We start from the raw sequence: 25,490 nt of genomic DNA, 5'->3' as shown, positions 1-25,490 counted from the left end.
GGAGAAAATGTTACTTCTATGACACTTGCACACCTCTTTTGAGCTACAAACTTTTAAAACAGGCCTTTCCCTCCAATTTGTTGATGTGGTCCTGTGGACTAGATACAAGTTGGATTTTTGGCAATGAAACAGTAATAAAATATATGCTTAGGTTTGTTCAGTTAAACAGACCAATGACATCTTCTAAACATCACCAAATGCCAAAACGTGGCATTTCAAAAAAGGAATATATTAGAGGAATCTACCATTGTAATACAAGTTTAATTAAAAATAGAAGGGCCTATACATTAAAAGGTATGGAAAACACTGAGGTCTGTCTTTTATTATAGTGAGATTGAGCACATATGATGATAAATTGGTCAGGAAATTAAAACACTGGATAGTGGGCATCAAAGTGCTATCAGAAGAATCTTCTGTCCAGTGGGAACCTTGGCACTAGTGAAAGGATGCCTGTGATGCTATATAATCTTAATTGGACTGTGTCATGACAGGCTGACCAGATGCCAAAGAAAAAAGTCTAGGAAAAAAATAATATAGAAGGAAGGCAAGGTAATTACTTTATATATCTTATTTCCTTTAAACTAGCTGACAGTTTTAAATCACTTTGAAATGTTTTCTGTTCTAGATGTGTTTGTTTTGGGTTTTTTGTAGTGGTTTGTATTTTTTTTTTTCAGTTTCTTCTATGATTGGTACAGGGTCCTCTGATGAGGAGCTGGGAAAAAGTGACAATCAGTACAGTGCTCTCATTGAAGAGGAGGTAGGAAGGGCCTGCTGTAGGATTTCCCTGAAAAATCTCCTGTTAAAACTTCAGTGAGTTAAAATCCCCATGTGAAATCACAGTCTTAAGCCAAGCAAACAATCCCCTGTGTTTTCATTTCTGGGCTTTGATGGTCTTTAGGGCAAAGACAGGGGACCTGGGATATAAGCACCAGCCTCAGCTGTTATTTCAAATCTGCATGAGGAAGCCTCTGAGGCTGAGTCCCACACCTCAAGGACTAGGGAGCTAAGCCAAACCTAATCTTGTTGGACGGTTGTGTGAAAATTTTTCAAAGATTTTTTCCTTTTTTTTTTTTTCTGGTCTCATGACGAAACCACAAATGACTTCCACCTTGTTTCTCTTTTGAGGGCTGTTCAGCCAACTTATAGATGAGGCCCAAAATCTAATGGATGCATTAAACCTGAGTTCAGAACAGATTTTCTCCTGTTCTGCTTTGTGTGAGCTTGCATCTCTCTTGATGCACAACACTTGGTCAGAAACTGCACAAGAACAAAGAAAAGCTATTTTGTCTTCTTCTGCTTTCACAGAGTGTAAATATCTCCAGCAGAAGGCTGTGTCTATGGTGTACTCTGAATATAACCACTTTATCCAACACTCTGCAGTGCAAAGTGCTGCAGCTCATATCCTGTTCACCAAAACGTGGATTAGAATCCTGTGGATTCTAAAGCTTGTGCTTCATTGTTTGTTCTGTTGGCCCAGGATCAAGTTTTGTGTCTGTAAGATGAGCATAACTTATTTAGAAAGGAGGTCTGCCTTATCATTTATTGGTGAGTGTTTGTCATTTCTGGTGAGGGGACTTGGTTCTGTTCCAGGTTAGGGGAGTGAACATGTGCATTGCTGTATTGGGAGCTTGTTAAACTGAAATAATTTAAAAACCCTGACCAAAACAGATGTACTGGACCATCAAGAAATGACAGTAATATGGTATAAAGAAAATTTCTACCATGTGATCTCTTTTCCAAAATAAAAAATGTCCTTTTGGTAGTTATGGTAGTTTTCATTCATGCCTTTATTTTGTTTTGAGCCTCAATATTAAACAAAAATAATTTGAGCCACTTAAAACATCATACTATGATGAGAAGTAATTGAAACCAGGAAAGTCAAACAGCAGCAGCAATATTAATAGAGCTTATTTTATTGATGAAAATTCATAAAAAGCATGTACAGATACAGTTCTTTGATGATTAGCACCATGCCTTTTTTGAAACAACATGAAGTAAATTTGGCCCTAGGGGTTGAAAATATGTCTGTAACAGGGTCAGCTTCCTCCTACAAAAGTGCATGCATTATGTGCATTATTTAGAAAAAATCAGTGCTAAAGACAAGGGAAAAGAAATTTTAAAGAAATTTTGACTCCTGCAGATCATGGTGCGGCCTGAGGTGGGGGGATGCACCACCACACACAGAGAGCAGAGGCAGGAGGTGTGGGAGTCTACTGTGCTGTACTCTGGCAAAATGGAACTTTGTAAGAGAGTATCTAGTCTTTCTCATCGAGCTCCCACTGCTTGGGAATATCTTCTCTTGGCTCTTTATAAGTTTCCTTCAGTGAGGTTGCCATCACCTCTCAGATCACTTGTGTCTCACAGTCAAGCTCTGCATGATTATATAGATGTGTATATACCTATATATACTTGTATACCTATTTTAGTTTTTCAAAGTTGCATAAGGGGCTCTTTCCCCCTTATGCTAATTTCTCCCTGCCAGCCTCTAACATTAATCTATGAGTTTCTGACAGTCCTGCCCATTCTGTGCTGCTAGCCACGTTTGGTGAGGAAGTAACTCCTTGAACATTGGCACTGTTGACTGTTCTGTTGCACTTTCCAGACTGTACAGTGTGGTCTGATCTCTTCAAAAATTCAGGAGAAAAGAGCAAATGCAGCAGTTGTCCCAGTGGAAATCTGGAAAAATTTATAGGGTGCCTATGCACACCTATAGCCTCTCCGCATTTATCTGTGTGTTGTGTGTTGCTGTGGGCAAGCACTGCGGGAGTGCTTTATACTTGCAGCCAATTAACCTAATTATGAACCATCTTGGCTTAATTTCAAAAGCTTTTTTAGAATGAAAAAGGTATCTCTTTCGCTTATTATGGAACACTCCAAAAACCATCCTTAGAATCATTCGATGGAATGGAAAAAGCAAACCAGAGCTGCAGAGGAGTGCTTGTTCTTGGTGAAGCAGGTGGGAGAGGCGTGCAGGGTGAGGTGTTCCCTGCCTCCGCCTCAAGCAGCGCGTGGCACGTCACCCTCTGTGGCCATGAGCCCTCTGCCACAGCAATTATTTTAAGAGGATTGTGTCTCAGACCAAACACTGTGGCACCCCTGTTGGAGCCACACTCAATCAGAAGGGCACAGCTGAGGCTCTCAGGGGGGCTGCAGCGCCCTGTCTGCTCTCATCACTCACCAGAGTGGCCTCGGGGCTGGCTCTGCTGCCAGGTGGCCCAAGCGCCTTGCCCATCCCAGGGTGGCTCTGTGGGGCAATCCCCGTGCCAGGGGATGGCACGGGGGGTGGCTGTGGTGGGGCTGGCAGGTGGCTGCAGCGTGGGGCTCAGCCCGGGCATGGCTGGCACAGCAGCGAGCTCCGATTGCCGCCGTGGGCGCGCAGATGTCGCTTTCCACACCACGGCTCGCAGCGTGTGACGGACACCCAGCACTGCTGCACAGCCAGCACGGCTTCAGGGGCAGGGGGAACAGCCCGAGGGCTCGGCTGAAACTGCTTCTTCTGCAAAAAAACATATTTAGGGATGGTGCACCTGTGGGCATACAGGGAATGAGCCGTCGGACTTTTCTGTTTATTGTTTCTCATTTCTTGCCTTCAAGAAATCCATTTTGTTGTTTAGTTTGGTTCGATTTTTGCTTTGCCAATTAGATCACACTTGTTCAAAACTCACCTCAGAAAGTGGCCATGTGAGCCAAAATGCCTCCTGCTGATACACACAGTGGGCTAGCGCTGGTGAGCTGAGCTCTCTCCTGTGATTATTTTTCACAGTGGGGTAGAAAATTTGAAAGTGAATGGTTAACATCATGTCAAGTTAGGGGCAATTGTGATGTCTTAGATGGGGTGAATATGGCTGGTATTTTAGAAATTAGTTTGTCATCAAACTGAAATTTGCACCAAAAGGAGACACATGAGTAATTATTTAAAAGTTTGTCGTGAGGACTGAAAAGAAAAGCTAATAAAAAACATTCACAGAATCACAGAATTGTTGATAAGAAGTAGTTTCTTAGTTTCTTAAGCTTTAAAGAGTTGAAAATTGGGTTTAGATGTGAATTTTTGGCTATATCTCAAGTTATTGGGATGAATAATATGAGTGGCATGACATATATTACTATTACATGGCAGATTTATTGGATTATCTTGGGAAAATCTTCCTTGGAAAGTTTTGGGTTTTTTTTCCAAAACTACAAAAAAAAAAAAAAAAATCCCAACACAAAAGAAAAAAAAACAAATCAACCCAAACAAGGGAAAAAAAAAACCCAAACCTCTGCCAAGTGTAAAAAGAAAACAAAAAAAAAATTCACTGCTTTCTGAATTTAGCATAAAGAACAGGCCATTTCCAGAAAAAAGAGATAGGAGAGATGTGCTTTTTTTCTCTTTTCTTTTTCTTTTTTTTGTTTTGTAACTGTTGATTTGCAGTGATACCTGTGGTTACTGTTGGAAAGGTAAAATGAACACACTGCTGTTCATTACTAGAGCTGGCAACTGAGATTTACATTGTGTTTCAGATGTCTAATCTGTGTCAGTAACTTGTCAATATTAACACTGCTGGTAGAGCTGACCATTGTGCCTAGCAAAAGTGCATATTTTGTTGTCTTTACCTCACTTTTGAATACTCTTGGCTTTGATTGTCATCCTATAAAGTTTTTCCTTTCTAGTTGATACCTAGAAAGGAAAAACATTACAGAAGCATTAAAAAAACTATATAGGACCGGGAAAACCACATAAAATAAATGTCCATGAAGGGACAGTTCTTCTGGATTCAGCCAGTGTTCAGCAGAATTTATTGTGTTCATTTTAAATGATTTTTAATTAAATGAACTTACAATTTCCCATGTATACATAGTGTACAATTAGAGTGGTGATATATATTTAGAATTAACTCTTGTTGGGAAATTGCATAACATAATGTATGATGAACTAGTCTTCAACAGAAAAATGCAGAAAATTCAACTTCCTTGGATATACCTTTATTTTTTTGAAAATAATTTTTTTAAATGTTTCATACCATGAAAACATAAGGCACTTACTAGTAAATAAAAAAAACCCCAAAAAGTTAAAGGGACCATGTTAGCCCTTGACCCCAGTGGAGCTGCTACATGAAGAGCATCTTTGGCCACAGTCATTAAAAACAAGGAATTCCAGGCTAGGATAAAAATGAATGTATGTTTGAATCACTTTGTGTTCCTGAAACATTGTTGCTCTCTCTGTAGATATCTTTTTGCTGTCTCCTACCACTTACTGGGTTTCAAATGAGTTGTTTTTTTTTTTCTCTCAACCTGTAAAAATGAGCAGTCTTGGAAGGAAGAATGTGAAAATAAAATTTTCTTTGGGCAAAAAAGACTAAGAGCAGTTATAGTGTGCTGAAGTCCTGTTTGGGTAACTTAGAGAGTAGGCTTTGAATAAGTCAGTTGCAGAGGAAAATATTTCATTGGAAGTGATGAAGATACAGTACAGCACTGAGTCAAAATGAGAGCTCTGATTTAGCTGCCATTATAGTATTTTTAAGCAGGATAATCTTTATTAGTGTGACATTATTCACATTGTATTCTTCCAAACTATCCAGTTCAAGAGATGTTTAACACTACATAATTTGACAGTGATGATACAGAGCATTTCTGTTGATGCCTTATGGAAGCTGATCTAGAACAGAGGCTGGACAGAGGTAAAGAATAAAGCAGGTGTTTATTAAAAGGCCTCAATGGATACACCTTTGGCCCTACAGGAGCCCAACCAGGGCTGCACCCAAGAGGAACCCAAAATGGTCACAAAATGGACAGCCAATCACAGGGTCTTTCATTTTTATAAGTTCTGGTCCATTTGCATATTGGAGTTAATTGTCCAGTTCTAGCTTTAGGTTATGGAGTCCCATCCTTCTTGTTTTTCGCTCTTCAGTCCACTGTTGTTCATGCTCTTGGGCCTGAGATTTGGGTGGTAGCCCTGGGTTCCAAACTAGGAAAGGAGTTGTTTTGTCTACCTAGTCTGGAAGAGAACTTTCCTACACCTCCTATGAAGCTCAGAACTGCACACTAAAGCAGTACAGAATCTGAAAAATATAAAAGCTAAAACCTGAGGCATCACAGTTATAAAACTGACAGTGCATTTCACTGAAGCACATTTTACATTGTGAACAGCCTGAGTTTCACAATGTGGTGTTACCACCACTGTGGAAACCACTGGCTGCTCTGCTTATTTCTATGAGGAGCAGAGAAACCTCCCTCTTGGGTAATGTGACTGCAAATATCAAAAAGGAGGGGGGAATCCAAACAAAACGTCCTCAAAGTCCAACATTCCCTTTCAGTGATTCTAATTTGGGAATGGGCATAAGCACACTTCATATTTTAACTGATTGTGGTTATGCTGGCTGCCTGTAATGGCTCCTTCACCAGTATTTGCTGAAATGGTCCAAAAGTGCAAACCCAAATCCCAGAGTCAACCATCCTTGGCTCGTCCTTGAGGCTGTGGAACCTGAAGCTCTGTGACTTACCTCCCTTCCTGTTGGTAGGATTGTGTAATTTGGGAGAAAAACAGGTGTGGCCAAAATGCATCCCAGGACCAAAAAGTCCAGTCTTAAGTGATATCTTTGCAACTTCCAGCAGAACCTGCAGTGCCTTCTGCAGTGTATTCACCGTTTTACAGCATCAGGCAGCAAATGTGGGTGTATTTGCTGATGTCTACAATGAGAACTTGTTCTTCTGTGATAGGCACAAGGCTGCAGACAGCTGTCTGGCTGCCCTCTGCAAAGAAATCCCCTGTACTGGTCAGCTGTCAAAGAAAAAACAAATGGCATGCTTCCAAAATACTGAAGTAATAAGGGAACCTGAATAATACAAATGAGTGTAATACAGATGCTTTTTTATCTCCCTGGAAAATGTCGAAATGCTAGTTTCACTCTTTTAGTGCTCAAAGTGTTGAAGAAAATTGCAGCACTAGTTTTGTCTCCATTCTTTACAAACTCATGTGCTTCTCTTCTCTCCACCTCCTGACTCCACACTCATCCATCCACACACACATGGGTCCCATGTATCCACCTCTCCTGTTTACACATTATTCAGGGTTCTATTTTAACCTATCACAGAGGTAATAAGCAAAGTATTAAAAAACCCCATATGTGCAGCAGATCCCACACTACTCAGAGTAAAAGAATTTTTCATGCATTTCCAAAGTTTTCTTCTCAGCTGTCAAGATGAATTATGTGGGTTTGTTGTACTCCCTGCCGTAGCTGGGGGAGTGGAAGGTGAGGAGCTCTGGTTAATAATCTCTGTTGTTGTCTTAGATTGAAGACAACTTACATTCATAAGAAATCTTGATACTCTTTTTCTAGATGAGAGAATTGAATGTAACACAGTGAAAGGCACAGTCTGTATTGCAATGATACCGTATTCCAGCACTGAAATGCCAAGGAGATTCTTCCCACCAGTTTAACACATGGAAGAATTGAGAAGTAGAAAATTACAGTGGCATTTCCTCCCTCTGAGGAGGTGAAGGTCAAGTGATAGCTCCCCCACAAAGTGAGAATATTAATCTATAATGTAAAAAATAGCGTGTAGTAGTGAGATGGAGTGCACTAAGGAGAATTTGGGCTTTTTTTGTTCTCTGTTTTTCTGGAGAAAAGGATTCTTTAAATAGTGGGACTATGTTAAAAACTCACCGCAGACGTTGGTAGAATTTGATAGCACACAGAAGGGAAGAGTATGCAAAGTGCAGTATACATTCCTTGAACAGACTGGCAAATGGAAAATTGATGTTCTGACAGTTTCAGGTCTAGAAATAAGAAACAGAGAATTTGGCCCCTTGCTATCTTCTCTGAGGGAACAACGCATTCCAGGCACAAAACTCAGTACTTTCAGTAGCTGCATGCTAGATAACCTATAGTCCTTCTCCTTACGTGGGCAAACACAGAGATGCCAATTCTTGAAGACATGTAGCCATGCATACCCCTGAGCAAAACACTGCAGGAAGCAAGGGAGTAAAAAGTAGCAAAGGCAGATTACTGTGAGCTCAGCAAATACAAAAAAAGATGCTTCTAACCAAGACAAATACTCAGGAAGTGGCAGAAATGATCAATATGGATGACTGGGAAACTACAGGAGGAAATGAAGACCAGAAGAAATGCAGGTGAGATGTTTACAATTTTTTTTTTTTTTATTGTTTTGACATAAAACCATTCTACTGAGAGCCAGCATCTCATTACCAAGAAATCCCTTAGGATAAATTTGAAGTGTTAGCTCTGAAAGGGAAGGTATAGCAGGCAAAAGAAAAAATACAAGAAGGTTATCAAGAAATCTGAGATCAAAAGTGGAAGGAAAATTACATAGGATATATATGAGAATAATTAATGGCTATACATATGTAAATTATAAGAAGCAAGAGGTTGATGAGAGAGACTGCAGGCACTGTGGGGCCATAAGGAAACTTTTCACAGAAGATGTGATATTTGTATGAAACAATGACATCTTAGAACCAATGTTCACTTGATTGGCAAGGAGGCTTGGAGGCTTTGTGCTTGGAGTTATAAACATGATTTTATTTTTACATGCTCTGGCTGTCTTATCCTTGGAGGCGTTCAAGGCCATGCTGGATGGGGCCCTGAGCAGCGTGGTCTAGTGAAAGTCATCCCTGCCTCTTCTAGTGAAAGTCATCCCTGCCAGAGGCAGGGTGGTTGGGATTCCATGACCTCTAAGGTGCCTTCCAACCCAAACTATTGTGTGACTATGATTTTATGTGGGTAGTTGGGACAATAACCTCTTCCACACAGCTTTACATGTTCATCAACTGATAAGATGATGAAAACAGAGAACATCGTGGAACTTACTGAAATACTTTTGTCTTCATCTTGCTTCTAAGTAGAAATAGTAATGAGTAAAACTCCAGTTCTGGAAAACACCTTTGGTCCAGGAGGATTTAAAAGCCTGGCAGAGCACAGGGTAAGGGTATTATAATTTTAATTCAAGTGCTTAATTTAGGACAAGTTAGGTTTAGTTTTGTTGAGTTTTTTGTTAATTTTAAAAACAGTTTTGGAGCCTGGCTTGAGGAATACTGGATCTGTGGAGCACTGAGAGAAAATAAAGAGAGATTTGAGAGAATCTTTATATCAAAGTTTTCAGTACTTTGAGAAAATAAAGAGAGATTTGATAGAATCTTTATATCAAAGTTTTCAGTACTTGCAATGTTTCTTCTACAGCCATGGTAGCCTAGGACTACAGATGTCTTCCTATTAATTCTATAGGATAGATAAAACCTCAGTAAATCTTCTGGAAATGTCAACTGGATCTCAAGATATGAAAGAACAGTAGAAAACAGATAAAATCATAAAATTGAGATTATTTTTAAATGTGATTCAAGTCTATAAACCTTGGATCAGGATACAGGAAGCTGAAGGAAATTTCCTTTCGGGAAGAGAAACTAAATCTTGAGATTTCAATGGGGATCAACTGGCCAAGCTTTGGTGCATGTCCCTGCACTTGGTTCTTTGCAGTGCACTTCATGTAATCCTGGTCCATTTTCTTAAATGTCTCAATTTTTTTTTTTCCCCTTCAATTACATTTCCTTTGATTGTATCTCCTTTCTACAGTGTTTGTAAGTCCTTCTTTTCTGTGTCCAGGATTTCAATGGGGATCATTTTTAGCAAGCTTTGGTCCATGTCCCTGCACTTTGTGGCATCCCATGCCTTTTGATGGCTTTCACTTTGGCCAAGGATTTTTTTTTTCCCCAGGATCTATGCCATGTCTCTCATATCTTCCCCTCAAAGCTGTGTCTTCCTCCTTGATTTTTCCCCTGATTTTGCAACATCTGTGAGATTAGTTTTGTCCTGTTTTGGTCCTTTGCACTGCACCTCATTTCCTCCCAGATAATTTTCTTGTAGTCACTAAATGTCCCAATTTTCTGGGTTTTGGGGGGATTTTTCAATTGCATTTCATTTGACCCTATCTCCTTTCCAGAGTGTTTGTAAGTCTTTCTTTTCTGTTTCACAAGACTTGCTGGTTGCACAGCATTATAGTAAATGAAGCTGCATTATTAAAGTACCTTAATGTAGTTACAGAAGTCAACTTCTAGGCAAATGTGGCATCAGACTTCTGTAGAGTGTGATTTAATCAAAATGTGCTCACTTGGTCTGAACAGTTTTCTCTTTAATCCCTGAAGCTTTGACCCTCCTGTGTGACACACTGCTGATTTGCTATAGAATCTGAACCCTTGAAAACCTTAGAGAGATATTGGCCAAGCAGGTAATTTAACTGCCAGCCTTGTAACATAATGGGGACCTGCTGAGAATAATAGATTGATTATCTGCTAATTCAAGATAAATAAGATCTCTTTTAGCTTAAATGGTGACACCAGAGTTCAAAGAGAAAGTGGATTTTTCCTATTTATTTTCTTTGCAGAGTGTGTGTGTGTGTTTATGCATAGGAATAGGAAAAGGGAGATTCCTCAAGACATGATCAGTTGTGAATTCACCATGATGTAAAGCTTTTAGCTGGAAAAGGACTACAGGATAAATGAGAAAATGGAATATGTGCATATGTAACCTTTGAATTAGGAAAGATTCAAGCCACTAATTAAAATAAAGTTGGGGAAAAGCTGGACACATACAGGGAGTCAGTGCAGGTTAATGAAAGGAAGGTCGTGCTTCACACATCCAATTAACTTCTCTGAGAAGGAGAGATGGTCAGTGGGACTTGACAGGGGTAAAGAAAACCATATAAAGTGTTATGACTTCAGGAAGGATTTGTGGCACAGTATCCCCAAAAAGGCAAGTACATTTCATTAGCCAGTGTGGGATTGATGGTGGAGTTAGTCACTGGATAGAAAGGGGCTTGGAGCTTGGATCACAATGAGCAGCAAACTGCTGGTCACTGGTTAACAAGAAATGATGAATGAAACACTGCAGAACTGCTGTCCAGCCTGGGTCAGCTTTCAGCGCAAGGGAGAACTCGAAGCAGAGCAGAAAATGAAGCATAAACACTTGTAGTAAACAATAATCTTGGCCTAGACAATTCTCATTAGTGTGCTAAAGAGTCCTGGTTAGACCTTAATTAAAAGGTTGTTTCCTTTTCTAACATATTGAATTATAATCTAATGGAAATTTTATGTTAAAAATGAGATAAAAGTAAAAAATTATTTTATTTAAATTGCTTCAAGCTACAAGTTCTGCTGCACCTGAAAGTTGTGTTAAAAGAAGAGAACAGAGTTGCTGGAATATTAAAGATTTTCAGGCCCAATGGACAATAGGTGCTAATGATTATGTACCTTGAAATATTGAGAGCAAATTTAAAAGATTTCACAGCACATGGATTCCTGAACTCCAAGAAATACTGAATAACTGAAAAACATGAAGTATGAAACAGAGTCATTGCCTTATTTTGAGATTTCCTTGGGGTGTGTGGAGACACAAAAATTATGCTTATTGCTGGACACTGCATTTCACTTTAAGGAAGGTATGAGGTGTTTCTGTCGTTATGGGTTAGTGCTGACTCCTTTTTTGATGAAAATAAAGGATATTGAAAAATATGGTGCAGAGTAGTGTTCCTCTAAAAGATTACATGTGTTGTCAGCTATGATGCATTGGAAAATCAAGGGATTTTGGAAACAAGGGATGCCTGTGCTGGATGTGTTGGATGCCTATGTTCAGCCTGCTGGCTTTCTTAACCAGCAGGTGCTGAAGGTTTCTGCAGAAGTTGTATCCTGGACAGGCAACAGGCCTGAGACTTTTATCTGTTTTCCCTGTTATGCTGCCAGCAATACATACAAATTAGGGATGAGACTTTTCTAAGCATTTGCATTTGATTTATCTGTGCTCTTCGCTGAAAGTCAATACTAAAATTCTCTTTGGCTTCGATAGGACAAAAGTACCTTATACTTCTAAAAATTCAGCACTAATGCCTTTTCTCTAGCCTTTGGTGATATATAGAGATGCAAAATCTGTTGATTGATTTTGGTGATACTTATCCATAGGTAATCAAGGGCAAAATTGGCTGCAAAACATATAGAAGTGATACCACAGGTCTGTGGGAATTAGAAACCTCAGCCTGATGTTCTTCTGTAAGTATTTTATTAGAAACCACCAATATTATACAGCTTCCAACAATGTTAACTGCCTAGAATGAGGTGTGTATAGATGTACACATCAGGCAGCTGCACACCACAGCTCCTCTCACCACCCCAGGGGAATGGAGGAGATAAAAAAAAAAAAAGATGTAAAATTTGTGAGTTTAGGTATAGGCAATGTAATAGGACAGAAGAGAAAGGGAAACAAATAATAATAACAAGAAAAATAACAACTATAAAAGAATTAGAGTATAGACAACAAGTGATGCACAATGCAATTATTCACAATCCACCAAGAGATGTCCAGCCAGTTCTTGAGCAGCCCCCCTCAGGCATTTTTCTCCCTACTTTATATACTGAGTAAGGCATGATATGGTATTGAATATCTTTTTGATCAGTTTGGGTCAGTTATCCAGGTTGTGTCTCCTCCCAGCATCTTGTGCTCTCCCTGACTATCCTCTGGCAGGACAGAATGAGAAGCTGAAGAGTCCTTAATCACTGCTTAGGAACAACCACAACATCAGTGTCTTACAAACCTCGTTCCCTCTTATCCCAAATCCAAACTACAGCTCTATACATCATCAGGAAGAATATTAACTTAATCCCAGCTGAAAACAGGAGACAGGGTGGTATTTCTGCACTCTGTGCTCTTGTGAAAGCTGCATTCCTAAATGAAACTCTTCAGCCTAATAAAGTTTTTGTATTTGCAGAGTAATAGCATTCCAGTGAATTCTGCTTGGCTTGGCTGCAGGGTTGGCACATTAGTATTGATCTTTGGATAGCCAGAGAAGCCTGTTTTGAGGCTTTGCAAAGTACTTAAGATGATTATCTGTTCTACTGTGGTGTAAGCTGACCTTCAGTGTAACCTCTCAGTTTGGCAAACTTCTGTTGTGTCTTAATTGACTTGTGCTCCGGAGCTTTGAGAAAATAAAAGAAAACATTGTCTTCAGAAAAAGTGTCTTGTCTTGTCATGGCTTGGTTGCAGAATTTCCAGATGTAGTGAAGTCCAACAAGATCCTGTTTCCAGCAGGCATCTCACAGTGTCTGAAAGCAAAACTTGAAGCACTTTAATTGAATCCTACAGAGAGCAGCAGCTTCTGTTTCTCAGCTCAGTGACAACATCTTGTTTCTTAAGTGATATTTTCCCATTCAGTAATCAAGTAATTATTAGGCTAGTTGTTATCTCTCTTTTTGTCTCCTTTCCCCCCTTGTTCCTGAGTGCTCTGGTTTCTCATTCAGATCTGTGCTGGTGGTTGGTAAGCAGTGGCTGCTGCTTTGGACAGCTCCAGGCTCTGGAGTTCCCATTTCCTACTGGGCTGGCTATTTCTCCCATCTGTGCCTGCTTGCCTTGTGCTCACAGCTGGCTCTCTAGCAGGACCTAAATCATGTCCCAAGCCCTGAATATTCAACTTGGCCTCCCTTTTAGGAAGCAGAATTTCATGCTCACAGTGCTCAGGAACACACAAATTAATACCTGGGGTAAAAGTGTAAGCATTATTCATCTGTTCATTTGGACAGTCACAGATGCTTTTATTCAAAACCTGAATCATCTTTAGAGTGTCTGTAAATATTGCCTAAGAGCTTGATTATAGGGGGTGAGCACCAAATGTGAGGAGTTTTGTATCCATACTAATAATACATGCAACCCCCCAAAACTGTTAATAACTGTTCAGAAATTGGTCTGACTGTAAGAATAGAATCATTAGCTTTTTGTTCTGTAAAATTACAAGCATCAGCTGGACTACAAAATTTTGCATGGTGTTGATGGTTGTTTTCTTATAAATAATACTTTGTCCAGAGAAATTATTTTACAATAAAAACTATTTTGTGTACAGTATTTTTGATGTTAAAACCCACCAATATGAAATATTGCTTATTTCAGAATCAGATTTCAATCCTCAGTTGCAGCACCCAATGGCAAAGAAGGCTTCTGTCTTCTGTGGTCATAATTTGCTGCAAGTAAATTTAAACAAATAAGACAATAAAATTCTCAGGACTGGAATATCTTTTGCTTTAGGTACAGTGTGTTAAGTGAGCAAACATAAAGAACACTTCACAGGTATTAACATTAAAAATATCATATATTGATGGCTGCCCCCTCCCTCCCCCCCCTTGCACACTAATGATTTTAAAATTAACCAGGGAAGAGGCAAAATGCCCCAAATAAATGCTTCTGCTCCTGGCTAGACTGATACAGTGTGAGACCTGACAAATCTCAGAGTGCTCTATCTATCAAAACCATTATTATTTAATTTAAAGGAAATGTGAAGGTATTTAAACTAATTTTGGAGAAAAAAGAAACTGAATTGTAGTCACCCAGTCATAAGACTGCATTTTTAAAAGCAAGGAAATTAAGATAACTGATTGAATTCTTCACTTGCCCACATAGGCAAGAATGAGTTGGCTGCCCAGACTGTAGGTTTTGATGATACCCAGAACACTGCAGTAAACTCTGAAAGAAATCCTGTTCAAGTGAGAGAAAGAAATGCACAGGCAAGGACATACTTTCCTGTGCCTGGTGAACTGTCTTAAGGTTGAATTTTAAATCTTCTTTGTATCTCTAGATTAGATTTAGGATTCTTAAATATTTAGTAAAAAATATCATTTAGTGCATCTCTAAAACAAGTTTTTCCAGCACCAGTTTGCTATCCGAGTCCAGTAAAATCCAAATGCAACATTAGATTTCTAAGACAGTTTTGGGAGAAGGCAGTGGTGAAACCTTGGTGAGGATTTCTTAGAGAAAACAAGTTATTGTTGGGGAATAGAGTCAAAGTTCAGATTTTTGGTGGAACAATTTGAACTGATTAAATTTTACTTTGGAATGGCATTTTTCAGTCCAAGATTAATTTTCATCAGTCAAATACATGCCTCCCTCCCACACCTCCTCTCTGAATTTTTTCCAGTTGATAACTGGATTATATTTTTGAGTAAAATAGATAACATATATCCAGTTCCAGGACAGAAAGGAATAATGAATGTGAATATCCCCTAGGCAAGTCAAGTGTCTTACATTTGAAGCTGGAGGAGGTTACAGAACCTTGCCTACAGAAGGAGGTGTGGGCTTTTGTTTTGATTTGCCTTCTGAAAAACTTCAAAGTGTCCTGCATTCTTTCAGAAATCTCTAGCTGAATGTATAGAGGCGGAAAAGATGTCAGCAGATTAATTAAGTATCTCAGTTGGGTCTTTAAGGTAAATATCAGCTGGAGGTGGGAGATGAGGAATTAGGCATTTTTCCTAGCAATTTGATGGTCTTAGTAAAAATTTATGCATATGGGAATAGCAATTCATGGCTTTGTGAATAACGGAAATCTGACTGCATGGATGTCTTGTGTATTTGCCATGAATTACTTCTCTGGCCCAAGTCTTCTTTAAGGATGGCTTTCGAATCTTCTGGAAATATCCAGAGGTTGGCACATAGTCATAGAGAAGACTAGAACTTGGATGTGGCATGAAAGTACAAATAAAAGTGTACATGCTACTTTCTATTTTAAGTAATTTGCTAGAATAAAGAAAGACAATTAATTAGCACTTCTGATTTTTGCTGACTATACTATCCCTAATAACTATTGCTGTCATCAGAGGTATTGCTGAAAATTCCAGATTATAGCTTCTATTTGCTTTTGCAATATATATTTGGTTATAGACACGTATTTTACTCCTCCCCTCCCTTGCCTTCCTTTCTTTCTTTACTTAAGGATGTATGGGATACATCGGGTCGGGCAAGATTTCTTCTGAGATATTTGACCTTGAGTGCCATGATTTTGGTTTGAATTTTGTCTCTGCCAAAGCCAGCCAGGATGCTCTTTGCCTTCAGCACTACACCTTAGCATCTGCCCATTTTTTGGGAGAAATTTGTAGTTTGTATTTTGGATTGACTCAACTCCTCCAGAGGAGGAGTGCTAATAATAAATGAAATTCTTAGCACCAAAACAAAGCAAGAAAACCTTAAAAACCCAGCATCCTTTATGGAAGAGAAAAACTTTTCCATCAGCACAAAGTCAGATGTTCTGAATCCCTTTGAACTGGGCTTTTGTTAAGCTGTGTATTTTCTGTTGCTGGTTGGAGAACAAAAACTGTGTAGCTACAGCTTAGGACCTTCTCAGTAGTAATGGTGTCACAGGATGCTGGAATGGTCAAAGTGTGCTGCTAAATATCAGAGCTTGCCATGAAATCTGATTAACATAGTAGAAATATACATCAGTTTATTCTTTTATGCAACTGAATTGCTATTTCAGTGTAAATATTCTAGGAACCTTCTGAAAACAGTTCCACTCCAAATCATCTGTTTCTCTCCCTCAGATTGATCCTCCCTGTTTATAGAGAGGATCTAAAGGGTATTATCATATTGGTTTATTCTACCTCTCATCATTTTAGTAGTCATCCTTCTGTACCACTGACTATCAGTAAGAAAAACCACACTGGGTTTTTAGAGTTTCTGTGCATATCTCAGCCTGTGTTTGTGTTCACATTTTTTCCTATTCAGGAGCAGTCTCTGCTTGCTGTACATCTGTTGCAAAACAAAAGATGACAAAGTGGTTTATGGTTCAGTTTGATTTATAGATAAAGACTTAAATGGTAACATGGTAAAACAGACAAAACCTGCAAGAAAACCTGGCAGATGAGATGCATTAAATGAAAGAATGGCTATAAACAGCTCAGATGACATGTGTGTGTACCGGCGTTGTCATCAGCATGCATGAATTTCACTGCAGAGGCTGCTATAATAAGACATGTGCAAAGCTGATGACTCGAAGAATTTTTCTTCTTCCTTTTTTCCCCTCCAACAGAGGAGACATTTGCAGGGAGCCTATGAAGTAAAATCTCGGTACGAAATCATAAGAATTTGTTTCTTTTCATGTCTGTGTGATACAAGCAGGGATATGACAAGGCACACACACACACACACACAGAGCTCCTTAAGAAGACAGTCTGTCTTTGGTGCTCGATGCTGTGGGTACGAGACTGAGGTTTGGAGAGAGGCCCTGTTTTGTTCTCTGCTCAAACTTCTCTTTGATGTTGTGATCCACTGATCAAGACAGGCACCTCCACACCTGAGGCTGTGGTATCTTTTCTTATCACACAGCAGGGGAGGCTGACGTGGAGCAGTACCCCACTACTCCTCTGTGAAGTGCTGTCTTTGGGCAATAGCTGAGCAGTGAGTCTCAGCTGGCAGGGTTGGAAAGGCTACTGAAAGATGTCACAGTGCAATGCAGGGACTGTGTGGCTGCTGCTACATTCCACCAAAGCCCTTGCTTCTCCATCCTGGACAAGTCTGCTTTCCTCAGCCTTTCCTCGCACCTGGAAACATCTCACTGGTACTCTGCTGAACATGTTCCAGTTGTAAGTTCTCTGCCTTCTGGAAACCTGGTAAAAGTGTCCACAACAGGGAATGTTCTCCTGTGTGCAGTCGGGTGAGTTAGCTGCACAGATGTGACTCAGGTGGTCGTCATTTAAATAAAGCCACACCAGTTCTTCACAGCTCCCTAATTTTTGCACATGCATTGTGATGGCATAACTTCAGATGAGACCTGCACTGATGCACTGATGCAGACTTAGGGGGAAAAGCAAGTGGTCCATTTGCACCAGAAACTTTACAAGCACTAACTGAGTACTGATTTTCCTGCATCTTTATAAAGCAGGTACTACCTTTCCTTTACAGATGAAGACACTGGAGATGTATTAATGATAAATAAGAAGTGTCTGCAGAGACAGTGTGCATCACAGCTGGAATAAGAGCTTGGCCATTCAGTAACCCTGCTGTTGTGACTATACTTAATAGACTTCTTTCTCTTAAAAGTTAGTTACATATTATTATTAGTCTTAATTGCTGAAGCCTAACTATACATTAGAATTCCATGACTGAAGAGCCAGGGGGGGAAGAGGTGTCTTGTATCTATAAGTCTGATACTTTGAATTTTTTGCCTTTACTACATTGCCAGTAAATCCTGTAAGCATACAGTTTCCTAGCCATTTTCTCCTGTTCTCATGGTGACAAGCAGCTCTGTGATTGTATCTGAAGGGTCTCAAAACCTAGTTTTTCTTTTTACTGCATCATCCATAGAGTAGTCTGGGAGATATCTAGCTGTGACTGTCAAGAGGCATACTTGTGTGTTGAATTTGGGCTATCTAACCACTGGGATAACTGCTGTTTCCTGCTGGAACACAGCTAGAACACTTGTTCAGGATGTGAAAGACTGACTGTAAAAGTGTTGGTCACCCAGTCTTAGAGAGGTAGTTTGAACCAAGCTTTCCCAATCATAAGAAAATCCTAGCTCCTAAAAGAAAGAGAATTTTTAGGAATGGTTTTCCTTACTTCTTCTGGAGAAACTTTTTCACTGTGTATGAGATCTCACAAAGGCAGAAATTGTTAACATTTGGAAAAATGGAGGGCAAAATAACCTAGAGAATCATAAGTAATTCAGGCACTCCTGAGTGTACTGGTGCTTTATTCTGCCAAGCTGACTCTGCAATGCATGGCACAGGTCCAGCAAGAATTTTTAGCCTCATCTGAAGGGCAAACAGCCCAGATCTGGCCTTGCTCTATGTAGACTTTCTCTGCTTCATCCTGTGTATGATGTTTCCTGCAGGGCAATGCAGATGTACTTGAGCTGCCTCTGTTGTGCCTCGAGTGAGATCCAGAGCTCTGACTGCCTTGGGTCACAGCCTGCCAGCAGTTCAGCCATGCTCACACAGTGCCTGTAGGAGCTGATAAATCTGCACATCTAGTGGAGCTGTGCCTGGCTTCTCTGCCTTCATCACCTGCTCAACAACCTGGAGGGAGAGGCCTTGGTAGAGGTCAGTTTCCTGTATAATCATAAGGCCAGAGGGAAAGAGAGGAATCACCCCATATTGCTGTTCTTTAGAGCACTTGTCTGGAAGAAAACAGGATCTCTCCTTTCCAATGACTGTGGAAGTATTCCCTACAAGGATGTTTAGGAAGAGTGACTAGCACTTTTTTTCTTCAGGAAATCAGTTTTGGTGCAAAGGGCTGAACCCTGCAAGTATTCACAGAATCTCTAGGTTGGAAGAGACCTTCAAGGTCATAGAGTCCAACCCATGCCCCAACACCTCAACTAAACCCTGGCACCGAGTGCCATGTCCAGTCTTAAACACATCCAGGGATGGTGACTCCACCACCTCCCGGGGCAGACCATTCCAGAACTTTATCACTCTTTCTGTGAAAAACTTTTTCCTAATATCCAACCTGTATTTCCCTTGGCACAGCTTGAGACTGTGTCCTCTGGTTCTCTCAGTTACTGCCTGGAGAATGAGACCAACCCCCACCTGACCACAGCCACCTTTCAGGGAGTTGCAGAGTGATAAGGTCACCTCTGAGTCTTCTTCTCTCCAGGCTAAACACCCCCAGCTCCCTCAGTTGTTCCTCACAGGATTTGTGTTCCAAGCCCCTCGCCAGCCTCGTTGCCTCCTCTGGACACGCTCTAGCATCTCAATGTTGTGTCCAGTTGCATCTCTCTGTTGTGTCCAGTTCTGGGCTCCTCAAACTGAGGAGCCCAGAACTGGACACAAGGAGGCACATAGCTGGGAATTTCTCATGTAAGTCAACCTAAAATCTGCATGAGACATCGCCCCTCTCAGTAGCACTTTCTAGTGTTGGTTTAGAATGACTCACCAAATACCTGAGTCCTGTTCTCAGGTATTTCTCCTTTTTCCCACCCCTTCTCCCATGTGTTGTAATAAGTAGCCTCAGGATGTAGCACCTAAAGCCATCCTAATCTTTGCCATTGTACTGCCTGTCTCTTATGTGGTTCATAAAGTTTCACTGAAGCAAAGTTTGTTTACAGTACTTGGAGGCCTCATCAAATTTGGTCATTTCTTCTGTGAGAGTCTGAGCAGAGCATCTAAAAATGACAAAGTGCAGGAAATCCTCTTTTTATGCAGTCTAGCAAAACAAGGGGAAAATGGCCCATGGTTTGATAAGAATTTCTTTGTTTACCATTGCAAAATCATCTCTATGGTAAGAAAACTTCTGTTTCACCTGCCTATATTTTCCTCTATAGCTGATAATTTTCATTTTTAATTTTTTTCTTTTGTTTCTTTTTTGGTCTAGATGTGGCAGGTATATGTCCCAAATAAGATTCAAGTCCTAGTGTGCTGTGCCTTGTGTTACTGAATAGTTTGAGAGACTCTTTGATCTAAACAGCTTAGTTTAGGGACAAGGCAGACAGGTGGTGAATGGAAGGAAAGGATCTCCCTGTCCTCTCCTCTTGCAGGCACCCTGTTTATAGAGAGATGGAGATTATTTGAAGAGAATGCCCTCACTGGGCGTTTTGGCCCTGGTATATCAAGCAGAGATATTGTGTTCCTGCATCTCTGAATTGATCATGCAATGCTAGGAATAGAAGCAGTAGTAGGGATGGCAACTCTCATGCTGGAGTTTTAAGGGAGAATATTTGAAGTGAGAATAATATTTTATTTTTAAAGAAAAGAGTAAACATGAAAATTCCTTCTTTTTAGTGTTCTATGAGTTTCAGCAGAGAGAGGAAATTTAATTGCATTTCTAGTCTTTGGTAGTTTTCCCTTAATGGCACATTTCATTGTATTTCTCAGAATTACCACAAAAAGAAACTTCTATTATTTGAAAATATCTTTATTATCTGTTATTTCATACAGAATGCTTTTTAAGAGTAGGTAGAAAATATGAATGTTGAATACATTAAGAAAAGAAACAGGAAAAATAGAGGTGCTATTCATAGATTTTAAGGAGATAGTATACTATTCTTTTTTCCTTTTCTCTGTGGGGCATGCTAATAATCTTAAACAGAGACAAGAACTATCTTTTAGCTTTTCTATGGATCTTTTTGAGAACTTTTTTGGGGTTTTTTTGGTTGTTTTGTTTTTTAATTCATCATCACTGCTTCTGCAGAGTAAGTATTGTTTCTTAAGTGCGAGTGCTCAGGACTGCTGCCTCACAAACTAACAGTAATTCACACATAAAAATATGCAAAAAACTGCCCCCAGTAGGAACCTACAGCAGAAAGAGAAGATTTGTACAGAGCAAAACAGCTTTTCCAGTGTTGGAAAATGTAAGATAACTGTCTCAAAGATTCTTTAATCTTCATATTCACCCAGTAGAGTTCTATGACTGTCCTCTGAGCACAGGGGCTAGAGGATAACCTAGACTGGAAAGGGCCTAGGAAGATCTCCAATGTAACTTCAGGGTCAGCTGTGGAGCCAGCCCAGCTCAATCACAGATTTATTCTCCTGAGTTCTGAAAACCTGCAAGCATAGCACAGCCTCTCTGGGAACCTGTGCATGAGTGTTCTCACAAAGAAAATATTTCCTTTCTAACCAGTCCAAATCTCTGTGCTCTGTTCAAATACCATTGCTCAGTGTGACAATTTGGTGTGACAAATTGTGTTGGTGGCAGAGAGGCTGGGAAGTCACTAGTCTACAGCGTATTTTACTTTTTCCCCCCTTTTTTTCCCCTTTTTTCCACCCTTTCCTCCCCTTTTTTCCCTTTTCCCCGTTTTCCCCTTTTTCCCCCTTTTCCCCTTTTTTCCCCCCTTTTTTCCCTTTTCCCCTTTTTTCCATTTTTCCCACTTTTTTTCCCTTTTCCCCCTTTTTGCTTTTCTCTTTTCCCTTTCCATCTTTCCCTTCCCTGCAATGGGAGTAACAAACTCACTGGTCTCAGTAAAATGTAATTTAAAACCTCCCAGAGAGGCAGCAGGAGAAGCACCAGCTTTGGTCTGAGTTTAATTCCCTGTCTATATCTACACACAGAGTAAACTGGGGTTGGTCAGAGAGGAAAGGGGAGGACAAGGGTGATGTGTATAAAGCTCCCTGGCTTTATTTGGAAAACAAAGTCAGTGGAGTGCTAATTAGTGTCTGTGGTTATTGCATATTGCCTGTCAGACCATCACTGTACTTTGCATGTATTTTCAGTAACTGCAACCTGCAAAGGACGATATTGCTTCAATGTCCCCTCTCTTGTAGGACCATCCTGACTTGTTAAGCAAGTGATTGGAGTCACATTTCTCAAAGATGAGAAATTTTGGAAGTACTTTAAATTGGCACCAATGCAGTGCAGTTGTACAGCACAGGCAGGATTAGAAGGAAACATTAAATTAAGGCAATGACAAAAAAAAATCTGTTTATTTCAGTTGGCGTTTGAGAAAATTTTAAGAACTAATATTTTTGTGTTTCAAATCTGTATGACTTTTGAATCTCAGTGCTGGAAAATAATTTTACAGCCAAGACTGATTCTCTGATAGTTTGAAAATCACCTAATATGAGGGAAGAGATGGGACTAATATTAACATAACTGATCTGTTCCTCTACGGGCAGATATGCCTATGTGGGTCTGTATATTACGAATATGTCTTTAATGGAACACTGCAAGGTAATTGTTATGGACCATCCAGGGTTACTGAGAGCTACGAAACCTGTATTTATTATTATAAATTATTTTTATATTATTTATTATTATGAAACCTAATTATGAGTATTTAATTTCCTATGCTGTGACTTGTCCAGAGAAATCAGCAAATCTGATCCTGGCAGGTAGAATTAGGCTCATGAATGGACCTTTCCTGAATCAGGCCCTGTAAGGAGACAGTGAAGCTGGCTCCAGAGCTGAGAGCTCTGGAGTCTCTTAGTGCTGAACCTCCACTTCCTTTTCTTTTTACTTGTTTCGGTTTCATGAGGGTGGTGAGAACTGGAACAGATTGTTCTGTGGATGCCCCATGCCTGGAAGTGTCCAAGGCCAGGCTAAATGAGCAGTATGGTGTTGTGAAAGACATCCCTGCCCATGGCAGGGGGAGTTGGAATCAGATTATCTTTAAGATCTCTTCTAATACAAACCATTCTATGATTCTAAAAAATGCCTTGTTCCCAACAAGTCATTGCATTTTATGGGCTGTTTTCTTGTACCAGAATAGGTATAATGACCCACTGTGCCAAGAGTGTAAAGGTGTGTGACTTCTATTTCCAGTGCAACAGGAGGAGAGGGGAATTCTCTCCAGCTTGGTAGTACTGGCTTCATGCAAGCCAAATATTTGACATCTCAGAAGGTTTTTACCAATTAATTTCTCTTATCCAGCTGACTCATGGTTTAGAACTAGAGACAGTAAACAGGTGGCTGTGCTTATAATAGAGACAATTTCTTTACACATTGGCAGTATTTCTGCATTTAAAGTGTGTGAGTACTGTATTTATTGCTAATACTAAAATGCTTCCATAGAAAAACAGTGCTCTTTTATGGCTGCCTGTTTATTTGAAGCATGCTTTAATATGGTAGGTATAGAATAGAATAAAGTTAAAGTAGAATAAAGTGATATCCTAGGTCATTGAGCTCTAGAATATTTCTTTTTCTCTTGTTCTTCCCAAGTAAATGATTGAGTCTGCTGTCTTAGTGTTTTGGGGATTTACAGACAGAAGCGTTTTACACATGTTCAAAGTGTAAATTATAATTTCCTAGCTCCAAATCTTCATTGATATTTTTGCTTCAGATTGCAGGGTGCAAGATAGAATTGTGGGAGGGTTTTTTTTTCCTGTTAAGATAATTCAACCTTGTTGTACTTTGCTGGCTTTGACTACATACTACATAAGCATCCAGCAGGGCAGTTTAAGCACTTGTGATGCCGAAATTCCACCTGTGAAAAGATAATAGAGAGTACAGAAGTACTAATAGAGAGTTAGAATGCTTCAGTCTGTTTCCCCTGTTTGCATGACACTGGGTAAAGTCCCTGATAGGGTACAATCAGTTCAGATATTAGTTCTGCAGTAAGGAGAAAAAAAAAAAGGCAAAACATCTTTGAGAGATTAGAAATACTGAATCAGCCCCATTTCAGATCCTTGTGCTAGGAGAAGAAAAGGTATATGGTGAGGAAACAAAAGGAAACACAGGAAGGTGATGATGAAGGCTGGGCAATTCTCTGCAATTTTTTTTATAGCCAAGATGTTACAAAATTAGCCTGTCAAAGAGCTGTAGGGCGGAAGAAAAATTTTTTGCAAGTGAGGCAGTGGGAATAAACAAAAGTGTGGAGAACTCAGGGAGAGACATCTACGTAAGCAATAGTCTCCTATAATCAGCTTTTCTTCGCTTCTTAAGAGTGGAGATTGTTCAGCATCCTTGCTCCATGTACCTGAGAACACCTTGGCTGTGGCTTTTAGCACCTTCAAATTCAATGTTCATTAAAAGTGTTAGCCACCTTTGAACTTTAGTTTGTGCTGCCAAGACATCTTCCAACGTGAAGGCATGTTCTGGGTGCATCATTGTGTGGTTATTTTTTAAGGGGTTCTTCAGCTTGTCTCCCTTGAAAGTCTCTTAACAGGAAGTTGCTCAATTTTTTTTAGCTGCATTATTTTTTTGCTGATGTTCAGCTTTTCTTACTCACCCCTCTAAGAGGTAATTATTTTTCTTCTTTCTTTAAATAATTTGAAGCATTTTAAAACTCTTGACCACTTCTCATATGCAAGTTTGGGGCTGTCTCGTTGCATCTCTGTAAAATATTATTTGGTGTTAGGAAGTGAGAATGATATGAACATAATCTCTGTGACTTGGAATCAGCAAAATCTGAATCTAAACTGGTAATGTTGTTATTGATGGGCTGTACTATGATATAGATGCTCTTAAATCCAGAGCATGAAATAAATGCTTCTCCCATCCCAGTTCCTTATTACACATCAACCACACAGTCATTCTCTGTGTTTCAGCTTGGCACAGAGATGTGGTCCATGTTTGGATTGTTCATTAGTTGAAAGAAACCTGAATATTCATTGTTTCCTCATTTCTTTGACAGAATAGAAATGGAAGCAGTCTCTGTAGGAGCATTTCTGTTTAATACAAATTAAGTCTATGAGGCAATATTATTAGTAAAAATATGCTGAGGCTATAGTTGTGTCAGGTCTGTCCTCCCTGAAAATTTTGATATCAAAAGTGGGCTGATGAAACATCTCTGCCAGTTATTCAAAACTGACTACAGAAATAGATCAGCTCTTTCAGGACAACAAGAAGTGAACTGTACTAGAAAGTAATGACACTGTTTATTTTTCTGAGATACTTATGGCAGAGCATCAGAAAAGAGAAAGTCAAGTTCTAGTTGCATTTTTGGCAATGGAAAGCCAACTACTTTGCAGAAAAAGTGAAAAAAAAGGTAAAAAAATTGAAATGTTTTCTTTCATTTTTAAAATTAGTAAAATAAAAGAGCAAAGCAGACTTTTACTGATAGCATTTGGCTTATCAATATCACAAAAATATAAATGTTTCAGAGGAAAATTAACAAGCAGTTCAAAAAAGACATTTGGGTAACAATGTGTGAAGCACTTGAAAGAAATGTGGAAGTCCTAAGGACAGGCTGTCCCTGAATCACCACTAAAAACAGACTCAGACTTCTTTCAGTTGATATTATACTTGTGGTTTCTGCTGGGATTTGAGTAAGAGGTGTTGATAATACTTACAATTCTCCTTACAATTCCCATCCAGTTACGCAGC

Source organism: Haemorhous mexicanus, chromosome 4, assembly GCF_027477595.1.
Source record: "Haemorhous mexicanus isolate bHaeMex1 chromosome 4, bHaeMex1.pri, whole genome shotgun sequence".
NCBI classification, from domain to species: domain Eukaryota; kingdom Metazoa; phylum Chordata; class Aves; order Passeriformes; family Fringillidae; genus Haemorhous; species Haemorhous mexicanus.
This window is presented reverse-complemented; position numbering follows the sequence as displayed.